Source organism: Rhinopithecus roxellana, chromosome 1 (genome assembly GCF_007565055.1).
Source record: "Rhinopithecus roxellana isolate Shanxi Qingling chromosome 1, ASM756505v1, whole genome shotgun sequence".
NCBI lineage: Eukaryota > Metazoa > Chordata > Mammalia > Primates > Cercopithecidae > Rhinopithecus > Rhinopithecus roxellana.
The window spans coordinates 69,022,951-69,042,153 of NC_044549.1; positions in this window are offsets into that span (position 1 = coordinate 69,022,951).

Below are 19,203 nucleotides of genomic sequence, written 5' to 3' on the forward strand. Positions count from 1 at the left end.
GCACAGCCTTCATTCCTCCCCACAGAAGCAATAATTTGGCAGGTATCCATGAAGGCAAATAACTCTGGAAGGGCTCAGGAGTCCAAAAGATGTAGTAATACAGTAGAGTAAAAAACTCAAGAATAATTACACAAAAGTGCAGAAAGAACAGTTCATTTTGCCTGCATCACCCCATCCCCAGTGCTGGCACTGCTCAGCATGGAGAGTGATCTCTTTGGCTAGCAAGTTCCTTTCATAGAGAAAGGAAGGGGAGGATGAATAACCAGTTTTCCCAGCCTTTCAGGAATTGTCCAAATCACCCTACCCAGATTGCTGGGGTATCAGGTGAAACCCCACCCCTGAGATTCAACATGGGTTCTTTTATATTTCCCTAAGCATTGGCTGGTCTGAGAAATAGAGTACAAAAGAGAAATTTTAAAGCTGGGTGTCCAGGGCAGACATCACATGTCAACGGGTTCCGTGATGTTCCCTGAGCCATAAAACCAGCAAGTTTTTATTAGCGATCTTCAAAAAGGGAGAGAGTGTACGAATAGGGTGTGGGTCACAGAGATCACATGCTTCACAAGGTAATAAAATATCACAAAGCAAATGGAGGCAGGGCGAGATCACAGGACCACAGGATGGGGCGAAATTAAAATTGCTAATGAAGTTTCCGGCATGCGTTGTCACTGATAACATCTTATCAGGAGACAGGGTTTGAGAGCAGACAACCAGACTGACCAAAATTTATTAGGTGGGAATTTCCTCATCCTAATAAGCCTAGGAGCGCTACAGGAGACCGGGGCTTATTTCATCCCTTCAGCTTCGACCGTAAAAGACAGCCACCCCCAAAGGGGCCATTTAGAGTCCTACCCTCAAGGGCTCATTCACTTTCTCAGGGACGTTCCTTGCTGAGAAAAAGAATTCAGTGAAATTTCTCCTATTTGCTTTTGAAAGAATAGAAATATGGCTCTGTTCCACCCCACTCACCGGCAGTCAGAGTTTAAGGTTATCTCCCTTGTTCCCTGAACATTGCTGTTATCCTGTTCTTTTTTCAAGGTGCCCAGATTTCATATTGTTCAAACACACATGCTCTCCAAATAATTTGTGCAGTTAACACAATCATCACAGGGTCCTGAGGTGACATACATCCTCCTCAGCTAAGGAAGATAACGGGATTAAGAGACTAAAGCAAAGACAGGCATAGGAAATCACAAGGGTTTTGATTGGGGAAGTGATAAGTGTCCATGAAATCTTCACAATTTATGTTCAGAGATTGCAGTAAAGACAGGCATAAGAAATTATAAAATGATTAATTTGGAGAACTAATAAATGTCCATGAAATCATCACAATTTATGTTCTTCTGTCATGGCTTCAGCTGGTCCCTCCGTTTGGAGTCCCTGACTTCCTGCAACACTGGGGAAAATGGCAAACCTGGAACATGTGGAAAAGTCTAGGAACAAAGAAGAGCAATGTGGGCTTACTGGTATCAGCTATGTTGTGAGTCACCAGAGTTACTATTATCCTACTCTATACAGGACTCTGGTACATCTCTGCTGCGTATCCCAACAACACTTACAATTATCGTGTACCCCTCTGTAGCTTTTACCACTAAGAACCCTGAAATGTTTGCTGTTGCAGACCCCATCAACTTGCCCCACAGAGGATCCCAGCAGCTTTTGCTAAAGAGGTATACAATAGCTAGCACAGCCACAGCAGACTTCCTGTAGCCTTCATCATTGAGGGTCCTGCAGTTTTTTCCTTCACAGTCTCCAGGTACCTAAGGCACAATTCTCTCTTCCTCCCAACACCCTGGAGCCACCTCTGCTGTTGTCACAGTGAGCACTCTAGCTCACAGGACCATCACTCCTCTGTGGACTAGCCACTAAGGACTAGAGCAGTCATCACTGCCACTGTGGACCTCCCACAGCTCTTGGCACCAGGGAACACATAGTAGCTTATATCACAAACCCCAGCTGCCTAAGCTGATGAAATACTGGGTACCTCATCAACCACAGACTTGGAGCAGTAGCATGCCCCAACATGAGGTGCCCAGAATCACTAAACCTGATGCCGCAGTGTACACGCTTTCCATCCCTTGCACATGAACCCCCCCGCCGTTTTTTTTAAAATACAGCCAGTCCATAAAGTCTGAAAGACATGACGACTTCAAATATGCAGATATCTTCACAAGGCTGTAATAATCAGAAATGAGAAAAATATGAGGAATCAGAAAATTGTGTTAACATCAAAGGAACAAAAATTCTAGGAACTGACCCTAAAGGACAGGAGGTCAACAGAAGGCCTGTCATAGAATTCAAAATAATTATTCCAAAGAAGCTCACTGAGTTACAAGGGAACACAGATAAATATGTTAATAAAACCAGGAAAACAATACAAGAACAAAATGAAAAGCTAAACAAAGAGAAAACAGAGGTTTTAGATCTGATAAACACAATGACTGAATTATGAAGTACAACTACAAAATGCAATAGAGAGCTTCAATAGCAGGCAGAAGAAAGAAGAAGTGAATTCCAGGACAGATTATTTGAAATAGTCTAGTCAACAGAGAAAAAAAAGTTAAAAAAAATAAAACAGAATGAAGAAAGTTTATGGAATCAGATCTACGGAACTCCATCAAGAGAGCTAACATTTGCATAATAGTAGCTAGAGAAGGAGAAGAGAGACAGAACTGGACAGAAAGCTTATTTAAAGAAATAATGGCTGCAGACTTCCCAAGTCTGATAAAGATATGACCATCCAGGTACATGAAGTTCGAAGGTCTCCTATCAGATTCAGTACAAAGAAGTTTACACCAAGAGGCTTTATAATCAATGTGTCAAAAATCAAAGACACAAATGATTTTGAAAGAAAGCAAGAGAAAATAAGGATATCGGCCGGGCGCGGTGGCTCAAGCCTGTAATCCCAGCACTTTGGGAGGCCGAGACGGGCGGATCACGAGGTCAGGAGATTGAGACCATCCTGGTTAACACGGTGAAACCCCATCTCTACTAAAAAATACAAAAAACTAGCCGGGCGAGGTGGCGGGCGCCTGTAGTCCCAGCTACTCGGGAGGCTGAGGCAGGAGAATGGCGTAAACTCGGGAGGCGGAGCTTGCAGTGAGCCGAGATCTGGCCACTGCACTCCAGCCTGGGCGACAGAGCGAGACTCCGTCTCAAAAAAAAAAAAAAAAAAAAAAAAAAAAAAAAAAAAAAAAAAAAAAAAAGAAAATAAGGATATCACATGCAAGGGAACCCTAATAAGTCTATCATATGTCTCAGCAAAAATCTTGCCTGGAGAGAGTGGAATTTTACATATATATTTCCCCAGCATTCAACAATTCTATAGACTGATTGATGTTTTTCCAACTTTTATTTTAGGTTCAGGGAGTACATATGCAGATTTGTTACATGGATAAATTGCATGTTGTGGGAGTTTGGTGTGCAGATTGTTTCATTACCCAAGTAAGAAGCATAGTAACCAATAGGTGATTTTTTTATTTAAAAATTTATTTACCCTCCTCACACCCTCCACACTCAAGTATGCCCTGGAGTCTATTGTTCCTTTCTTTGTGTCCGTGTGTACTAAATGTTTAACTCCCACTTAAAAGTGAGAACATGCAGTATTTAGTTTTTTGTTTCTGCATTAATTTGCTTAGGATAATGGCCTCTAGCTACATCCATGTTGCTGCAAGGGACATGATTTTGTTCTTTTTTACGGCTGCATAGTATTCCATGGTGTATATGTATCACATTTTCTTTGTCCAGTTCACCATTGATGGACATTTAGGTTGACTCCATGTCTTTGCTCTCATGAATAGTGTTGTGATGAACATTCATGTGCATGTATCTTTATGGTAGAACAATTTGTATTTCTTTGTATGTATACCTGGTAATGGGATTGCTGAGTCAAATGGTAGCTCTGTTTTAAGTTCTTTGAGAAATGTCCAAACTGCCTTTCTACAATGGCTGAATTAATTTACATTCCCACTAACAGTATATAAGCATTCCTTTTTCTCTTCAGCCTTGCCAGCATCTGTTATTTTTTGAATTTTTAATAATGGCCATTCTGAATGGTGTGAGATATATCTCATTGTGGTTTTGCTTTGCATTTCTCTAATGATTAGTGATGTTTAGCATTTTTTCATATGCTTGTTGGTCATGTGTATATCTTATTCTGAGAAGTGTCTGTTCATGTTCTTTGCTTATTTTAAAATGGGGTTGTTTAAAATACAGTTAGCTGTATTCCTAGGTATTTAATGGGGTTTTTGCTTAGTAAGTTCCTTATAGTTTCTAGATATTAGACAATTGTCAGATGCATAGTTTGCAAATATTTTGTCCCATTCTGTAGTTTGTCTACTTACACTGCTGATAATTTCGTTTGCTGTAGTTTGTCTACTTACACTGCTGATAGTTTCGTTTGCTGCAACCTAGTTTAATTAGGTCCCACTTGTCAATTTTTGTTTCTGTTGCAATTGTTTTTAGAGTCTTCATCATAAAATCTTTGCCTGGGCCTATGTCCAGAATGATATTTTCTAGGTTTTCTTCCAGGGTTTTTAGTTTTTACATTTACATCTTTAATCCATCTTGAGTTGATTTTTATATGTGGTGAAAGGAAGGGGTCCATTCTCATTGTTCTGCATCTGGCTAGCCAGTTATTGCAGCATAATTTACTGAACAGGGCATCCTTTCCCCATTGCTTGTTATTGTCAACTTCATTGAAGAACAGATGGTTGTAGATATGCAGCTTTATTTCTGGGTTCTCTCACCTGCTCCATTGGTCTATGTGTCTGTTTTTGTACTAATACCATGCTATTTGGTTACTGTAGCCTTGTAGTATAGCTTGTAGTTTGAAGTCAGGTAGCATGATGCCTACGGTTTTGTTCTTTTGGCTTCAAATTTCTTCGGCTATTTGGACTCTTTTTTAGTTTCATATGAATTTTGGAATAGTCTTTTTTTTTTTCTAATTCTGTGAAAAATGTCATTGGTAGTGTGATAGGAATAGCATTTAAACTGTAAATTGCTTCAGGCAGTATGGCCATTTTAACACTATTGATTCTTCCTGTCTATGAGTATGGAATATTTTTCCATTTGTTTATGTCATCTTTGATATCTTTCAGCAGTGTTTTGTAATTCTCATTGTTGATATCTTTCACCACCTCCCAGTTAGCTGTATCCCTACATATTTAATTCTTTTTGTGGCTATTGTGAGTGGAATTTCATTCTTGATGTGACTCATAGCTTGGATGTTATTGGTGTACAGAAATGCTACTGATTTATGTACACTGATTTTGTACCCTGAAACTTTGCTGAAGTTGTTTATCAGCTCTAGGAACCTTTGGGCAGAGACTATGGGGTTTTCTAGGAATAAAATTATATTATCTGCAAAAAGATAGTTTGACTTCCTCTCTTCCTATTTGGATGTATTTTATTTCTTTTCTTGTCTGATTGCTCTGGCTAGGACTTCCAGGACTGTATTGAATAGGAGTGCTAAGAGTGGGCATCCTTGTCTTGTTCCATTTCTCAAGGAAAATGGTTCCAGCTTTTACCTATTTAGAATGACATTAGATGTGGTTTGTCATGGATAGCTCTTATTATTTTGAGGTATGTTACCTCAACGCCTAGTTAGTTGAGAGTTTTTAATATGAAGTGATGTTGAATTTTATTGAAAGCCTTTTCTGTGTCTATTGAGATGATTGCATGGTTTTTCTTTTTAGTTCTGTTTATGTGCTGAATCACATTTATTGATCTGCATATGTTGAACCAACCTAGGATCCCAAGGATAAAGCCTACGTGATTGTGGTGGATTAGCTTTTCAATATGCTGCTGGATTTGGTTTGCTGGTATCTTGTTGAGGATTTTTGCATCTATGTTCATCAGGGTTTTTGTCCTGAAGTATTTTTTTTTATTGTGTGTCTGCCAGGTTTTGGTATCAGAATGACACTAGCCTCATAGAATGAGTTATGGAGGAATCTCTCCTCAACTTTTTGGAATGGCTTCAGTAGGATTGGTACCAGCTTTTCTTTATATATCCGGTAGATTTTGGCTGTGAATCTATCTGGTCCTGGGCTTTTTCTGGTGGGTAGGTTTTTTCAATTATTGATTAAATTTCAGAACTCATTGGTCTGTTCAGGGTTTCAATTTCTCCCTGATTCAATCTTGGGAGGCTGTATGTTTTCAGGAATTTATCCATTTGTTCTAGATTTTCTAGTTTGTATGCATAGAGGTGTTGTAATAAACTCTGAGGGATATTTGTATTACTGTGAAGTCAGTGGTAATGTTCCCCTTTTCATTTCTGATTGTGGTGATTTGGATTTTCTCTTTTTTCTTTACTAGCCTAGCTTGCAGTCTACCAATCTTATTTATTCATTTAAAGAACCAACTTTTCTTCACTGATCTTTTGTATGGTTTTTCATGTCTTTTCATGAAAAACTAAATTTCATTTAGTTTATCTCTGAGATTGGTTATTTTCTTTTGCTAGCTTTTGGGTTGGTTTGCTTTTGTTTTTCTGGTTCCTCAAGGTGTGATGTTATGTTGTTAATTTGAAATCTTTCTAACTTTTTCATGTAAACATTTAGTGCTATAACTTTCCTCTTAGCACTGATTTTGCTGTGTTTCAGAAATTCTGGTGTGTTGTGTCTTTGTTTTCATTGGTTTCAAGAAATTTCTTGATTTTTGCCTCAATTTCATTGTTTACCCAAAGGTCATTCAGGAGGATGTTAATTTCCATGTAATTGTATGGTTTTGAGAGATCTTCTTGGTAGTTATTATTATTATTATTATTTTGACAGAGTCTTGCTCTGTAGCCAGGCTGGAGTGCAGTGGCAGGATCTTGGCTCACTGCAATCTCCACCTCCCGGGTTCAATTGATTCCCCTGCCTCAGCCTCCTGAGTAGCTGGGACTATAGGTGCATATCACCATGCCCAGCTAATTTTTGGTATTTTAGTAGAGATGGGGTTTCACCATGTTGGCTAGGATGGTCTCGATCTCCTGACCTCGTGATCTGCCTGCCTTGGCCTAGTTATTTCTATTTTTATCATACAGTGGTCCAAGAGTGTGGTTGGTATAATTTCATTTTTTATTAATTTGTTGAGAATTGCTTTATGTCTGTGCATGTGGCCAATATTAGAGTATGTGCCAATGAGAAGAATGTATATTCTGATGTTATTGGGTGGAGTGTTCTATATATATCTGTCAGGTCTGTTTGGTCAACTATCAAATTTAGGTCTTGAATATCTTCGTCAGTTTTCTGCCTCAGTGATCTCTTTAATACTGTCAGTGAGGTGTTCACATTTCTTATGATCATTGTGTGGTTAGTTAAGTCTCTTCATTTGTCTCTAAGAAATTGTTTTATGAATCTAGATTCTCCAGTGTTGGGTACATATATATTTGGAATAGTTAAGTCTTTTTGTTGAATTGAACCCTTTATCATTATGTAACACTATTCTTTGTCCTTGTTGATCATTGTTGGTTTAAAGTCTATTTTGTCTGAAATAAGAATTGCAACCTGTGTTTGCTCTTTCTCTCTCTCTCTCTTTTTAAGTTTTCTTGATAGATCTTTCTCTGTCACTTTATTTTCAGCCTGTGGGTGTCATTGCATGTGAGACTGGTTTCTTGAAGACAGTATACAATTGGGTCTTGCTTCTTTATCCAACTTGCCACTCTGTGCATTTTAAGTGGGGTGTTAAACCCATTTACATTCAAAGGCTAATATTGATATGTGAGGATTTGATTCTCTCATTGTGTTGTTAGCTGGCTGTTATGCAGACTGGATTGTATAGTTGCTTCATAGTGACAATGGTCTATGTACTTGAGTGTGTTTTTGTGGTGACCAGTAATGGTCTTTCATTTCCATGTTTACCATTCCCTTAAGGACCTCTTATAAAGCAGGTGTAGTGGTAAGGAATTCCCTTAGCATTTGGTTTTCCAAAAAGGATCTTATTTCTCCTTTACTTACGAAGCTTAGTTCGGCTGAGTATGAAATTCTTGGTTGGGATTTCTTTAAGAATATTGAATATAGGCTCCCAATCTCTTCTGGCTATTTCTGCTGAAAGGTCTTCAGTTAGCCTGATTGGGTTCCCCTTTCTTAGATGACCTGTTCCTTCTCTCTAGTTGCCTTTAATATTTTATCTTTCATGTTCACTTTGGAGAATCTGATAACTATGTGTCTTGGGGATGGCCCACAGACTCTGGCATGTTGTATCTTTGTTCAAATATATCCCCAAGACAGGTAGTCATAAGATTCTCCAAGGTGAATGTGAAAGAAACCTGTGTACAGGCCTGCTGATATTCTTATAATCTTTGAAGTTGCTGTTCTTTGGATGGGGTTTTTGCTTTTGTACTTTTTGATGCCATTGAAGGCTTAACTGTAGTATAGTCCTCTTTTATAGTATTTTGCAAGGGTTCTCTGAATTTCCTGAATTTTAATGTTGATGTCTCTAGTGAGGTTGGGAAAATTTTCATGGACAAATATGTTTTCCAAGTTGCTTGCTCTCTCTCCCTCTCTTTCAGGGACACCAATGTGTTGTAGTTTTGGTCTCTTTACATAATTCCATATTTCTTGGAGGATTTATTCATTTTGTACATTCTTTTTTCTTTATTTTTGTGCAATTGAGTTGATTCAAAGAACCAGTTTTCAAGCTCTGATATTCTTTCCTCTGCTTGGTTGATTCTGCTGTTAATACTTCCAATTGTATTATGAAGTTCCTGCAGTGAGTCTTTCAGCTATATCAGGATCAGTTTGGTTTATTTAAAATGGATACTTCATCTTTCAGCTCTTGTATTGTACTACTGGATTCTGTAGATTCCTTGGATCGGGTTTCAACTTTCTCCTGAATATCGATGATCTCTGTTGCCATCTAGATTCTGAATTCTATGTCTTTCATTTCACCCATTTCAGGCTTGATTAAGAATCATTGCTAGGGAGCTACTGTGGTTGTTTAGAGGTAAGAAAACACTCTGCCCTTTTTAGTTGCCATTTTTCTTGTGCTGATACTTTCTCATTTGTGTAGGCTGATGTTCCTTTAATCTTTGAAGTTGCTATTCTTTGGATGGGGCTTTCTGCTTTTATATTCTGTGATGCCATTCAGGGTTTGACTGTAGTATAAGTTGAATTCAGTTGACTGGCTTTGTTTCTGGATGATTTCAGAGTGCAAAGCCTAGCTTAAAACTCTGGGAGCCAGCCCACAGCTTTATTTGCTAGTCCCTTTAGGTTAAGCACGTGCTGTGCTGCAGGGGCTAAGGTGTTCTTGGGCCACTGGTAATAACATTTCAATGTGTGGTTGTGGGGAGTTCCAGCCAATTGTTTCATTGTAGCAGTAGCAGCAGGGTCCACATGCATACACCAGCGGTGGTAGGGCAGTGGTGTGGCAGGGTATGTATACATGCACGAGCAGTGCAGCATGGTTTGCATGCACATGTGTCCTGGTGGCAGCAGTGTGCTGTGGTTCATGCATGTATGCCAGGAGTGGGGTGGCAGCATGGTGGAGTCTGTATGCATGCACCAGTGGTGGCAAGATGGTTATGTACTGGAGTATGCACACATATGGGCAGCAGCAGTGGCAGTGGGGTGGTGGATTTTAAATGCGTGTATTCACGCCAGTGGCGGTGGGGTTGTGGGGTCCACACCTGCCGACAAGGGCAGGACAGCGGTGGTAATGTTTGCATGTACACACACTGATTGTGGTTGGGTGGTGAGGTCCACACATGGACACACACCAGTGAAGCACTGGGGGAAGACTGTAGTTGAGTGTAAACTGGCAAAGATATGGAGGGAGGGGGTGGGTGGGTTTGCACAAGCAAGGTAGTTGGGGGAGGCCAAGGGTGGGTACTTGCCAGCAGGGGCTTATTTGGAGAAACTCTCTGACAGTTGGTGGGTTGGCTGGGGGGGCGGTGTCTGCCAACAAAAGAGTTATGACAGTGGCCACTGGGAAGTGTCCTGGTTGGACACCTGAGACTTCCTTACAAGCAAGTGTAGACAGATAGGAATCTTGGGAGAGGCCAGCAGACAGGGGGGTATCCAAATCAGACTGAGACCCCATCTCAGAGGCAAGATAGCCGTCTTCTGTCCAGGTCCAACAGTCAATAAAAGATAATGTCACCTAGAGGAACATGATGAGCATTGGGTGGTGGGCCTCCCTGGCCATACTCCACTGTAGCTGGTTTGCACAGCAAACTCTTGGCTGTGTACAGGCTGGAGTCCTCTCTCTGGAAACTCTCCAAGCAGTTTTCTGTGCCAGCTTACATGTCCATGGGGAACATGGGGTATCCTGCAGCCAGGCTTCCAGAGGTTGTGGCAAAAGTGGGTCACTCCATGCATATTTAACTCGTTCCTTTTGCAGGAGCCACTTGGGGCCAGCAACAAGTCTTGGTGCTTGACAACCCTGTGCAAGGTTCTCAGCTTCCTCTTGCTTTATGCCAGAGTCTGTGTCCTCCCCTCATTCACTCTCAATGCCTTACAAAGATCTGCTCAAAATGTGCCAGTCTTCTTGATGGTCTTGCCTATCAGTGCACAAAGCTCTTTCTGGCTATGTCTAGTTGGCCATCTTTTCTCCCCCCTTAATTGATTTATTTAAAGTGTTGAAAGAAACAACTGCCAACCAAGAATACTTTACCCAGAAAACCTGTGCTTTGGAAAAGAGGGATAAAGACTTTCCCAGGCAAACAGAAGCTGAGGAAATTAATCACCACCAGACTTGCTTTACGAGAAATGCTAAAGAAAATTCTTTAAGGTGAAATGAAAGACCACTGGTAAGTAACGTGAAAACAAATGAAAGTATGAAACTCACTAGTAAATGTTTAGTGAAATTCAAAATACTCTAGTACTGCAATGATGGTATATAAATCACTTTTAACTCTAGTATAAAGGTTAAAAGACATAAGACAAAAGCATTAAAAAAACTGTGTTAATATTAATTTATGAATGTATACACAATATAAAAAGATGTAGACTATGAAATCAAAGATGTAAAATTGGGGAAGCAGTAAAAGTGTAGACCCTTTGTATGCAGTCAGAGTTGTTACTAGCTTAAAATGGTCTTGTATAGACAAAAGATGTTTTACATAAGCACCATGGTAACCACAAAGCAAAAACCTATAGCATACAAATATGCATATGTAACAAACCTGCACGTTATGCACATGTACCCTAGAATTTAAAGTATAATTAAAAAAATAAATAAATAAATAAATAAAAATAAAGGAATAAAAGCATACCACTACAGAAAATCACCAAATCACAAAGGAAGACAACAGGAGAGGAAGAAAGAAACAAAGGATCTACAAAAGCAACCAAAAAAATTAATAAGATGTCAATAGTATATCTTTACCTATCAATTATTACTTTAAATGTAAATGGATTAAGTATGTTAATCTAAAGACACAGAGTAGCTAGATAAATAACAAAACAAGACTCAACTATATTCTGCCGACAAGGTAAATTTCACCTTTAAGGACATACATAGACTGAAAAAGAAGGGATGGAAAAATAGATTACATATAAATAGAAACCAAAAAAGAGCAGGGGTAGCTACACTAATATCTGAAAAATATATACTTTACAACAAAATGTGTCACAAGAGACAAAGAAGGAGTCAATTCATGAAGAAGACATACCAACTGTCAATGTATATGCAGGCAACATCAAAACACTGAAATATACAAAGCATACATTTATAGATCTAAAGGGGGAAATATAGGGCAATATAATAATAGTAGGCGATGTCAGTGCCCCACTTTCAGCAATGGACAGATCATCCGGACAGAAAATAAAAAATGAAAAATTTGAATTAAGCGACACTTTTGACTAAATGGACCTTGCAGACATGTACAGAACATTTAATCCATTGGCAGCAGAATACATAGTTTTCTCAAGTGCATATGAAACATACTCCAGGATAAATCACATGTTAGAACACAAAACAAGTCTTAGGAAATTTATGAAGATTGAAATCAACTCAAGTATATTTTCTAATGACAGTGGTATAAAACTAGAAATCAATAATTTAAAAACCCACAGGCAACAAAAGCAAAAATAAATAAATGGGACTGTATCCAATTAAAAAGCTTCTGCACAGCAAAGGAAACAATAAACAAAATGAAAAGGCAGCCTACAGAATGGAAAACAATATTTTCAAACCATATAATTGATAAGGTATTTATACCCAAAATATATAAATAACTCACATAACTCTGTAGCAAAAAACCCCAAATAACCTGGCTTAAAAATCGGCAGAAGGTAACTATGTGAAGTGCTAGATATATTAATTTGCATGACTACAGTAATCATTTCATATGTATATCAAAACATCATCTTGTACACCTTAAATATACAAAACAAAAAAATTTAAAAAATATATAAAAAAGGAAAACAACCCAATGAACAAATGAGAAACTTAAAAATGAGATGTCATTGAAAAAGACTACAAATAGCCGATTTGGATTTATTAATAGAAATATGGTCAGTCTCACACACAATTTAAAAGATTAAAAATAACTCAATGTTATATTTTTTCTCAGCAGAAAAAACAGACAGTATATTTTTAAAAATATTGAATATCTCATATATGAAAATTAACAGTATAAATACATGGTTTATAAGCATTTTAGTATTTAGTAAGTAGGAAAAGTTATTAGAAAACTATCAAGCAAAAATAAGTACTGCAAAAAAGAGGAGGTAGAAGCAGCAGAAAGAGTGGTGGAAGACAAAATATGCATTGTAGGGGTGAAGGCACCCACAGAGGCAGGAGCATGCCAATGACAGGAAGCTGAGCATGTGGCAATGAGGTAGCAAGTGAAGAGAATTTGAAAACTGGAAATTAGATCTGAAGAAAGTACAAAGGCATGAATCCAAGGAGGTGAGAAGAACACTAAAATCATGTTAGTCTGATGGTTTTTGTCAAATGAGAGCAATAGAGCTTAGGTTGTGACAGTATTACAGGATTTATAGTACAGTGATCAAAGCTCAGTGTAGTAAGTTCAATTTCCCCAAGGGAAATTCACTCAGGTAAAAGTGAATTGAAGTAAACCTGTAAAAATCCCCCCCAGCTGACTTAAAGGAAAGTTGCCTTGAACAAGTAGATAGAGAAAGGAGTATTTATTGTGTAGAAACCACTCCCCAAAAAATTCAAGGCTACAGGTAGACCAATAAGCGATTATGTGGCAAAATTCACATCACCTTTGTAGTCCTGCAAATTCATGAAGACTTTAGGTAAATGTAGTCCCTGACAATAAGTGCCCATTGGTACCTAAAAGTAGCAACACAAAGGCTCTGTGGATGAAAACACTTTAACCTACAACACAAAGAATGCTCACAAATTATTTTCTATTGGCAACATGTTCAAATAAGCCTATAGGGAAACAAGCCACTATGATCAAGAAATAGGGGAGAAAAGGATAACAGTAAACCAACAGAAACAAACCCACAACTTCAGAAATGTGTAGAAGTTATTCCTTTTAAATATCAGACTAGCAAATATTCAAATGCTGATGAATTCTGGAGTGGATAAAACTAAAAAGAAATAGGCATTTTCAATTAATACTGAGAAAAATGGCAGATAGGAGGCAGGAATAATTTGCAGCACCAACTCGGACAGACAGAGCAGCATGTGGAGACTTGCATCATGAACTTTTGCTCCAAGAACTTCCACAGGAACATACCAGGAAAGCTGAGAGAATCCACAGACCCTTTGAAGGAAGCAGCTTCCCCCTCTGAACACATATCCATCCTCACTGGGGAAACTGAAGGTCCAGATCACAAAAGAAGGATTTGACATTTCCTGGAGCTGAGACAAATTTTTAGACTATGAAATATAGGGGTAGAGGAAACAGTGGGAAAAGCCCTGTAGGCACGCTCAGTCCCCAGGGAAGCCATTCCTGACTTTGTCTCACAGGGGTCCTTGGGGAGGGCAAGTGGAATTGGGAAAAGACCACAGGGAGAAGAAAATTTTCAGCTGAACTTTCTAACAATTTCACTTGAATGCAAAGTTTCCTGGACAGAATCTGGGGGAGAGGGTGAATAGAGAGTACAGATACAAGTACAGAAACTGTGGCAGGCAGAAAGGCACCCAAACTGAAATTCCTGCTAGCTTTCCCTCTGGGGAGGCTTGTAGCCTGGGGCAGGTTCTTAGTCCTGCTCACTGGCTGCCTGGAAATAAACTTGGTGCTGTTGTAGGGGCATGGTGAGAGTGAGACTGGCCTTTTGGGCTGTGTGGGAGCTGGGTGAGGCCTGTCACTGCTGGCTTTCCCCCACTTCCCTCGTAACCTCTACGATGCAGCAGAAGACAGATTCTTTTGTTCCACAAGGTGCCCATAATCCCTCTCAAACGTAACTCCAATGGCCTAAGAAACATACCTCCATCTCCCACAGCAGCTGCAGCAAGCCCCACCCAACGAGAGTCTGAGCTCAGACATGCCTAACCCTACCTCCACCTGATGGTCTTACTCTACTTGCCTGGAAGCCAAAGATAAAGGACATAATCTCTTGTGAACTCTATGGCCCCACTGACCACCTGAGAAAGCTGAATACTTATCCAGGTGACCCTAGGGCCAGTTTGAACACTTCCTATACTACCTCAGTTGATGCTCTCTTGAAAGCTCTACCTCCTGGCTGGAGGCCAACCAACACAAAACCAGTGTACTAAACAAAACTACCACCAAGGACCCTCTGAGAGTCCACTTTACTCTCCTGCTACCTTCACCAGAGTAGGTGCTGGTATCCACAGCTGAGAGACCTGAAGATGGATCACATCACAGCACTCTGCAGACACTCCTCAGTACCAGCCCAGAGCATAACAGCTCTGCTTGAGTGACTAGACCCAGAAGAGAAATAATCACTGCAGTTCGGCTCTCAGGAAGCCCCATCCCTAGCGGAAAGGGAAGAGCACCACATCAAAGGAGCACCCCACGGGACAAAAGAATCTGAGCAACATCCCTTGAGCCCCAGATCTTCCCTGTGACATAGTTTAGCCAAATGAGAAGGAACCAGAAAAACAATTCTGGTAATATCACAAAACAAGGTTCTTAAACACCCCAAAAGATCACACTAGCTCACCAGCAATGGATCCAAACGAAGAAGAAATCTCTGAATTGCCAGAAAAAGAATTCAGAAGGTGGATTATTAGGCTACTCAAAGAGGCACCAGAGAAAGGTGAATACCAACTTAAAGAAAAAAAGTAGATACAGGATATGGATATGGAAAATCTCCAGAGAAATAAATAGCATAAGTAAAAAACAATCACAACTTCTGGATTTGAAGGACATACTTAGAGAAATGCAAAATAACACTGGAAATTCTTAGCAATAGAATCACACAAGTAGAAGATCTTCAGAACTTGAAAAAATGCCTTTGAATTAACCTAATCCAACACAGAAGAAGAAAAAAGAATTTAAAAATGAACAAAGCCTCCAAGAAGTTTGGGATTATGTTAAATGAGCAAACCTAAAAATAGCTGGTGTTCCAGAGGAAAAAGAGAAATCTCAAAGCTTGGAAAACATATTTGAGGGAATAATCAAGGAAAAATTCCCCAATCTTGCTGGAGATTTAGACATCCAAACAAAACAAGCTCAAATAATGCCTGGGAAATTTATCACAAAAAGTTCGTTACCTAAGCACATAGTCATCATGAAGTCGAGATGAAGGGAAGAATCTTAAGAGCTGTGAAGCAAAAGCATCAGGTAACCTATAAAGAAAAACTCATCAGATTAACAGCAGATTTCTCAGCAGAAACCCTATAAGCTAGAAGGGGTTAGGGTCTTATCTTTGGCTTTCTTAAACAGAACAATTATCTGCCAAGAATTTTGTATCCATTGAAACTAAGCTTCATAAATGAAAGTAAGATAGTTTTTTATTTCCAGACAAATTCTGAGAGGATTCGTCACTACCAAAAAACCCAATGTATTCAGGCAACAACTAGCATGACGAATGGAATAGTACCTCACTTCTCAGTACTAATGTTGAAAGTAAGTGGCCTAAATGCTCTACTTAAAAGATACAGAATGTCAGAATGGATAAGAATTCACCAGTCAAATATCTGCTGTCTTCAACACATAAGGACTCACATAAGCTTCAGGCAAAAAGATGGAAAAAGGTATTCTATGCAAATGGACACCAAAAGTGAGTAAGAGTAGCTACTCTTACATCAGACAAAACAGACTTTAAAGCAACAACAGTTAAACAAGACAAAGAGAGTAATTATATAATGATAAAAGGACTAGTCCCAAAGGAAAATATCACAATCATAAATATATATGAACTGAACACTGGAGGTCCCAAATCTATAAAATGATTACTACCAGATCTAAGAAATGAGATAGACAGCAACACAATAATAGTGGGGGACTTCAATACTCCACTGACAGCACTAGACAGGTCATTAAAACAGAAAGTCGGGGATTGCTGGCAAGATGACCAAATAGGAACAGCTCCGGTCTACAGTTCTCAGCTCTGGACCAAGTGGACCTAATAGACACGTACAGAACTCTCCACCCCAAATCAACATAATATACATTCTTCTCAGCAGCACATTGCACTTATTCTAAAACTGACCACATAATTGGAAGTAAAACACTCCTCAGCAAATGCAAAAGAAAGGAAATTGTAACAAACAGTCTCTCAGACCATAGTGCAACCAAATTAGAACTTGGGATTAAAGAAACTCACTCAAAACCACACAAGTACATGGAAACTGAACAACCTGCTCCTGAATAGGACTACTGGGTAAATAATAAAATGAAGGCAGAAATAAAGATGTTCTTTGAAACCAATGAGAACAAAGACATAATGTACCAGAATCTCTGGGACACATTTAAAGCACTGTTTAGGGGGAAATTTATAGCACTAAGTGCCCACAAGAGAAAGCAGGAAAGATCTAAAATTGACATCCTAACATCACAATTAAAAGAACTAGAGAAGCAAGAGCAAACAAGTTCAAAAGCTAGCAGAAGACAAGAAATAACTAAGATCAGAACAGAACTGAGGGAAATAGAGACATGAAAAACCTTTCAAAAAATCAATGAATCCAGGAGTTGGTTTTTTGAAAAGATCAACAAAATAAAGAGACTGCTAGCCAGACTAATAAAAAAGAAAAGAGAGAAGAATCAAATAGATGCAATAAAAAATGATAAAGGTGATATCACCACTGATCCCACAGAAATGCAGACTACCATCACAGAATACTATAAACACCTCTACACAAATAAACTAGAAAATATAGAAGAAATGGATAAATTCCTGGACATATACAATCTCCCAAGTCTAAACCAGGAAGAAGTCCAATCCCTGAATAGATGAATTACAAGTTCTGAAACTGAGGCAGTAATTAATAGCCTACCAATCAAAAAAAGTCCAGGATCAGACAGATTCACAGCTGAATTCTACCAGAGGTACAAAGAAGAGCTGGTACCATTCCTTCTGAAACTATTCCAAACAATAGATAAAGAGTGCGTCCTCCCTAACTCATTGTATGAGGCCAGCATCATCCTGATACCAAAGCCTGGCAGAGACACAACAAAAAAAAGAAAATTTCAGGCCAATATCCTTGATGAACATCGATGCAAAAATCCTCAATAAAATACTGGCAAACTGAATCCAGCAGCATAGCAAAAAGCTTATCCAACATGAGCAAGTCAGCTTCATCCCTGGGAGCAAGGCTGGTTCAACATACACAAATCAATAAAAGCAATCCATACATAAACAGAACCAATGACAAAAAACACACGATTATCTCAATAGATGCAGAAAAGGCCTTCAACAAAATTCAACAGCCCTTCATGCTAAAAACTCGCAATAAACTAGGTATGATGGAATGTGTCTCAAAATAATGTGAGTTATTTATAACAAACCCACAGCCAATATCATACTGAATGGGCAAAAACTGGAACCATTCTCTTTGAAAACCAGCACAAGACAAGGATGCCCTCTCTCACCACTCCTATTCAACACAGTATCGGAAGATCTGGCCAGGGCAATCAGGCAAGAGAAAGAAATAAAGGGTATTCAAATAGGAAAAGAGGAAGTCAAATTGTCTCTCTTTGTGGAAGACATAATTGTATATTTAGAAAACCCCATTGTCTCAGCCCAAAATCTCCTTAAGCTGATAAGCAACTTCAGCAAAATCTTAGGATACAAAATCAATGTGCAAAATCACAAGCATTCCTATACACCAAAAACAGACAAACAGAGAGCCAAATCATGAGTGAATTCCCAATCACAACTGCTACAAAGAGAATAAAATACCTAGAAATAAAACTTACAAGGGATATGAAGGACCTCTTCAAGGAGAACTACAAATCACTGCTCAAGGAAATAAGAGAGGACACAAATAAATGGAAAAACATTCCATGTTCATGGATAGCAAGAATCAATATCATGAAAATGGCCATACTTCCCAAAGTAGTTTATAGATTCAATGCTATCCCCATCAACTTACCATTGACTTCCTTTACAGAATTAAAAAAAACTAAAGTTCATATGGAACCAAAAAAGAGCCCGCATAGTGAAGACAATCCTAAGCAAAAAGAACAATGCTGTAGCCATCACGCTGCCTGACTTCAAACTGTACTACAATGGCACAGTAACCAAAACAGCATGGTACTGATACCAAAACAGATATATAGACCAATGGAACAGAGCAGAAGCCTCAGAAATAATGCCACCCATCTACAACCATCTGATCGTTGACAAACCTGGCAAAAACAAGCAATGGGGAAAGGATTCCCTATTTAATAAATGGTGTTGGGAAAAACTGGCTAGCCATTTGCAGAAAACTGAAACTGGAAGCCTTCCTTACACCTTATACAAAAATTAACTCAAGTTGGATTAAAGTCTTAAACATAAGACCTAAAACCATAAGAACCTGAGAACGAAACCTAGGCAATACCATTCAGGACATAGGCATGGGCAAAGACTTTGTGACTAGAACACCAAAAGCAATGGCAACAAAAGCCAAAATTGAAAATTGGGATCTAATTAAACTAAAGAGCTTCTGCACAGCAAAACAAACTATCATCAGAGTGAACAGGCAACCTACAGAATGGGAGAAAATTTTTGCAATCTATCCATCTGACAAAGGGCTAATATCCAGAATCTATAAAAACTTAAATTTACGGCCGGGCGCGGTGGCTCAAACCTGTAATCCCAGCACTTTGGGAGGCCGAGACAGGCGGATCACGAAGTCAGGAGATCGAGACCATCCTGGCTAACACGGTGAAACCCCGTCTCTACTAAA